Source organism: Oncorhynchus nerka, unplaced genomic scaffold (genome assembly GCF_034236695.1).
Source record: "Oncorhynchus nerka isolate Pitt River unplaced genomic scaffold, Oner_Uvic_2.0 unplaced_scaffold_7402, whole genome shotgun sequence".
NCBI lineage: Eukaryota > Metazoa > Chordata > Actinopteri > Salmoniformes > Salmonidae > Oncorhynchus > Oncorhynchus nerka.
In genome coordinates, this window is record NW_027033912.1 from 608 (window position 1) to 7,017 (window position 6,410).

Genomic DNA, 6,410 nt, shown 5'->3' on the forward strand with positions numbered 1-6,410 from the left:
CTAATACCTCACAGAGAACCAGTTACTAATACCTCACAGAGAACCAGTTACTAATACCTCACAGAGAACCAGTTACTAATACCTCACAGAGAACCAGTTACTAATACCTCACAGAGAACCAGTTACTAATACCTCACAGAGAACCAGTTACTAATACCTCACAGGGAACCAGTAACTAATACCTCACAGAGAACCAGTTACTAATACCTCACAGGGAACCAGTTACTAATACCTCACAGAGAACCAGTTACTAATACCTCACAGGGAACCAGTTACTAATACCACAGGTAACCCAGTGTCTGTGCATGAAGACATCGGACTCTGCATTGCAGCTCTATAATAGAAATAGAAATGACACACAAATTAACCCTTGCTTTGCTTGTTGGTGGACTGGAAAAACAGAATAGGTTTGAAACACATCCAACACCAACAGGTAGGCCTTTCCAAAACACCTCCATTCTAAAACCTGAAAGACCATACTCATCCTTCTGGTTTGTGAGCTCAAATTAGTCACACATTAAATCGTAAAATGATTAGGCTACACAGCACCCTCTAGATTGAGAGTAACAGACTAAGTAGTAATGTCTGGCAGATCAGCATTGACTAGAGAGATACCCATTAGCTCTCTGATAGACTAAAGTCATTGAACTGGGTGACCACCCCTTCAGTCACCCTCGCTGTCAAACACCTGTAGAGTGTGAGTTTCTCCATCAGGTGAGCTCAATAGTTCACATTAAAAACCAGCATGTCCATAGTCAATCACAGTAGGCCTATAGGTAGGCTATGGGATGTTACTTCAAAATCACATGTTGAGCTACAGAATTAGAATCCACCGTAAAGCAGTAAATAACGGGCCAGCCCTTTTTCATTTATCAATGCTTTGTTCCTATGATAAAAGTAATTTCATGTTTTTTTTTGGTTAACCTTGGTATATATCTTGCACACACAGAGGCACCCTCTTCCGTACAAAAGCATAGTTCAGCTAATAGGGTTCATAGCGTCAGCAACTTTGACAATAACCCAATGAAAGGAAATACAAAAATCATCGCAAAGTAAACGTCATTTTAGGGCAGCATCGGCATACCAGAAAAGCACTTAGATACAGTAATATTTCGTAAAGCATGGTCCATATAGGTTATGACACATGGGTGGTCATTATCTTTAAAGATCTTCTCCGCTTTAATATCATCTCATATAGTTTGTCCATACCCTCGTGAAGTCCAACGCCAATTATGGCGCAGCAAGGTTGGACGTGGTATGTGGTAAATGGAGTGAGCTCGTGGAGAGCCAGCTGTTTTTCAATGTCTGCGACTGGAAGAGATTTGGGCAGGTCCTGCTTGTTGGCTATCACCAGAAGAGGTGTCCCCTGGTTCTCTGCGAATTTTGTGACTTTATGCAGTTCTGTTTTAGCCTCCTCCAACCGGTCAACGTCCACTGAGTCCACCACATAAATGATGCCGTCCGTGCACCGACTGTAGGATTTCCACAGGGGCCGCAGCTTCTCCTGACCTCCGACGTCCCAGAAGTGACAACTGATTCCCTTCGCGGTACCATTACTCAGTTTGATTTTCTCAGTGTTGAATCCAATTGCTAAAGAACAGTCCTTTTGCCAGCTGAATCCAAAACCCAAAGTCACGATGTGTAGTGATTGGAAAGCAGATATATGTTGGAGAAACTGTTGCCCATTTTCAATTTGAGAGGAACAACTTCTCCCTCACTGTCAGCAGGAAAAAGGAGCTGACCTGTTCTTCCACTAACTCCCCTGCTCTGACTATGTACATGCACAGGGAATACTTACACTGACATCCCAACACGCTCACCACACACACTGCTGCTAGTATCTATTATCTATCCTTTACCCCTACCTACAGTATGCTGCTGCTATTGTCTATTATATACCATGTTGCCTAGTCACTTTACCCCTACCTACAGTAGACTGCTGTTACTGTATATTATCTATCCTGTTGCCTAGTCACTTTATCCCTACCTACAGTATATATACATAAACTCAGCAAAAAAATAAACGTCTTCTGTCAACTGCTTTTATTTTCAGCAAACTTAACATGTGTAAATATTTGTATGAACATAAGATTCAACAACTGAGACATAAACAGAACAAGTTCCCCAGACATGTGACTAACATAAATTGAATAATGTGTCCCTGAACAAAGGGGGGTCAAAATCTAAAGTAACAGTCAATGCAGCTGGTGGCCACACCAGATACTAAGTACTGCAGTGCATCTCCTCATGAACTGCACCAGATTTGCCAGTTCTTGCTGTGAGATGTTACCCCAGTCTTCGACCAAGTAACCTGCAAGTTCCCGGACATTAATGCAGGAAGGGTACCACATGAGGGAGAAGGATGTCTTCCCTGTAACGCACAGCATTGAGATTGCCTGCAATGACAACAAGCTCAGTCCGATGATGCTGTGACACACCGCCCCAGACCATGATTGACCCTCCACCACCAAATCGATCCCGCTCCAGAGTATAGGCCTCGGTGTAACACTCATTCCTTCGACGATAAACATGAATCCGATCATCACCCCTGGTGAGACAAAACCACGAATCGTCAGTGAAGAGCACTTTTTGCCTGTCCTGTCTGATCCAGTGAAGGTGGGTTTGTGCCCATAGGCGACGATGTTGCCGGTGATGACTGGTGAGGACCTGCCTTACAACAGGCCTACAAGCCCTCAGTCCAGCCTCTCTCAGCCTATTGCGAACAGCCTGAGCACTGATGGAGGAATTGTGCGTTCCTGGTGTAACTCGGGCAGTTGTTGTTGACATCCTGCACCTGTCCCGTAGGTGTGATGTTCGGTGGTACCGATTCTGTGCAGGTGTTGTTACACATGGTCTTTCACTGCGAGGACGATCAGCTGTCTGTCCTGTCTCCCTGTAGCGCTGTCTTAGGCGTCTCACCATTCCACAGGTGCAATTTATTGCCCTGGCCATATCTGCAATCCTCATGTCTCCTTGCAGCATGCCTAAGGCACATTCACACAGATGAGCAGGGACCCTGGGCATCTTTCTTTTGGTGTTTTTCATAGTCAGTAGAAAGGCCTCTTTAGTGTCCTAAGTTTTCATAACTGTGACCTTAATTGCCTACCGTCTGTAAGCTGTTAGTGTCTTAACAACCATTCCACAGGTGTATGTTCATTAATTGTTTATGGTTCGTTGAACAAGCATGGAAACAGTGTTTAAACCCTTTACAATGAAGATCTGTGAAGTTATTTGGATTGTTATGAAATATCTTTGAAAGACAGGGTCCTGAAAAAGGGACGTTTCTTTTTTTGCTGAGTTTAGTGACCTCAATCATCGACTCTGTACTGGTACTCCATGTATATAGGCATGTTATTTTAACTCGTTGTTGTTATTCACTGTGTATTTATTACTGTCACATTTTTTTAATTAAATATTATCTTTATCTTAATCTTTATTAAATATTATCTTTATCTTATCTTAAAATACCCATAAGTAAGAAAGTCCTTGTTAGTTTACCTGTTGTTTACGAAGCATGTGACTGTAACGGCTGTTGGTGGAAGAAGATGAGGACCAAAGTGAACACTAAATACAAAATAACAAAGGGAATAACCGAAACAGTCCTGAAAGGTGAAAAACACTAAACAGAAATCAACTACCCACAAAACTCACATGTGAAAAAGCTACCTAAGTATGGTTCTCAATCAGAGACAACGATAGACATCTGTCTCTGATTGAGAACCACACCCGACCAAACTACAAAGAAATACAAAACATAGAAAATGAACATAGAATGCCCGCCCTAGTCACACTCTGGCCTAACCAAAATAGAGAATAAAAGCCTCTCTGGCCAGTAAGTGATATGCCTCTGGGGCAAAGGTGCTGACTCCGGCCGCAAAACCTGACTCTAAAGGGGAGGGTCGGGGTGGGTCTTCTTTACGGCTGCGGCTCTGGTGTGGGACGTGGACCCTGCTCCACCTCCGGCATGGCCCACTTAGGTAGCGCCTCTGGAGGGGGGACCCTCGCCGCCGACCCAGGACTGGGGACCCTCGCAACAGGTCCCAGACAGGAGGGCAGCTCTGGCAGCCCCCGGACAGGAGGGCGACTCTGGCAGCTCCCGGACAGGAGGGAGGCTCTGGCAGCTCCCGGACAGGAGGGCGGCTCTGGCAGCTCCCGGACAGGAGGGAGGCTCTGGCAGCTCCCGGACAGGAGGGCGGCTCTGGCAGCTCCCGGACAGGAGGGCGACTCTGGTATCTCCCGGACAGGAGGGCGACTCTGGCATCTCCCGGACAGGAGGGCGACTCTGTCAGCTCCCGGACAGGAGGGCAACTCTGGCCTAAACAAAATAGAGAATAAAAGCCTCTCTATGGCCAGGGCGTGACAGTGACAAATATAATTTTATTTGATGTCTGTCTTGACATTGGGAATGTGTGTAATTTGATGGGCGCGTGTGCAACAATTGACTTCTTACTACCCCTCCACTCTCTTGTATATTTAGACACTAGCTAATACAACAAGCATGTCAACATTTCTTGGGATGTTTTTAACTTCTACATCCACTGTCTCTTCTTGTTTACATCCTGTATAAGCCAAACCGTTGTCCAGGCCCAGTATGTATGTTGAACATGTGCCCTGCCTCTATAGGCTACAATAGGAAAACAAAGACGAGAAAGGAGAAGGTTGATGTTTAAATTGCAACATGTTTAGTGTCATACTGTCATATTCCCCTCCGCCCACCACCTCACCATCTTTCCTTTTCTAACTGAAGGTTAACATTTCAAATGGGTTACCGTTAAATTTGGACATCCATCATGGTTCACCTTCTCCTCTGACCTTCCACTCCAGTATCAGACAAGAGGCTGAGGCGGGCTCCTCGCGCCCCTCCTAAAGTATACACAGCTCATGAACTAATAATCCCTTCATTAATGTTTGTTGTTATCGTCTGTATTTTGGTTAACGTTTCCCCGGCAACAGTGATGAATTTGATACAGCTGTGCCACCCATAATGATAATGTGGATTTCACTTCTTAATTTCTTTCCTTCTGTGTCAAATGACTGGAGAATAATTATTAGAGCAAAGAATCAAGCTAAGCAAATAATTCCAAACGGATACGTTTAGTATTTCATTAGCGCCCCATTAGAGAGCAGGTCCTGTGAAATAGGGAACAATCTGCTATACTGGTGGGGTGGGATAACAGTACACTGCTGCTATTGTCATCGTCTCTCTCTTGACCCACAAAATATAAGAGTATAACCACGTCCTTATCAAGAGAAACTAGCTCATAGAAGGGTTAACATAAGCACTTTCGGGGGTCACATTGTTGTCCGGGCTCAAATGTACAGCTGATCCTCTTCCTGTAATGAACAATGGAGGTAAGACATGATATTAGGCTATCCAGGCTGTCCAGGCTGTATCACTTCCGGCCGTGATTTGGAGTCCCATATGGTGGCAATTGTTAAAGCGTTGTTCAGGTTTGGCCGGTGTAGGCCGTCATTGTATATAAGAATTTGTTCTTAACTGACTTGCCTACTTAAATAAATGAATACATTTCAATTTCAATAACATCTTCTTGGTATGTTATGGCAATAGGAGCCCGTTAACTCTCGTAGTTATTCATGTATTGACAGAGAAAGTGAGCGACCACATGTAAAAAAGCAGGGAAAGGGAATCAGCAGTAGTTCAATAGCGATCATTAAGGTGTGAGGAGACAAATGGGTACTGGGTTTGCTCCTGTCATCTCTGACCTTTCATCTCATTAGCACTCACATCTGTTCAATTGAGCATAAAATCTATCACCTGACAAGTAACCTTTGTATATGCAATTACCTCACGACCCTAACCCTAACAGGTCAAACATTTAGATTATGATTAGGAAGTTAGTGACAAAATCCATAGTTTTATTTGTGAATAATATAGTTAGTTATATGATTTTTTAAAAATAAGGTCATGCTTGTGGCGTAACAAACCACACAAAGGGGCTAACGGCTAGTTCTCTGAAACCGTTACGGTTTAACCCATTGCTGTTGTTTCCATAGACATTGGATGTCCTAAGAATACTGGCCTCTAGCTGTTCTTCAGTGCGCTCCCACAATGGCTTCCTTTGCTCAGCGTGCTCTCTCTCTTTCTGGGAATACACCAGATGCTATTGAGTCATCTGTCAGACCATGTTAATCCAACAGCCAAACATGTGCTGTATCTACAGTAGAGATCATCAGGCGTACATGCAGACACACTCCCTTAGTCTCTGTACTTCACACTAACCAGGTCAACTTATCACATGGTAAAGCTACCGCCATCAAAAAACGCACGTGGCCATTGAGTGAGGGTAGACGTTGAAAACCCAACGTGTGCCCTGCTTAAGTCGGACCCCACCCTCATGATTCAGAATACCATTTTTCACAGTATTACTGGTCAGAATATGGTACTGCCA

At 44.2% G+C, this 6,410-nt stretch overlaps 1 pseudogene; it reads right to left on the bottom strand.

Annotated features, from left to right (window-relative positions):
• Nucleotides 1-1,135: 1,135 nt before the first annotated feature.
• LOC115127911 (ADP-ribosylation factor-like protein 4C) lies at nucleotides 1,136-1,686 on the bottom strand (annotated as a pseudogene).
• Nucleotides 1,687-6,410: the final 4,724 nt, after the last annotated feature.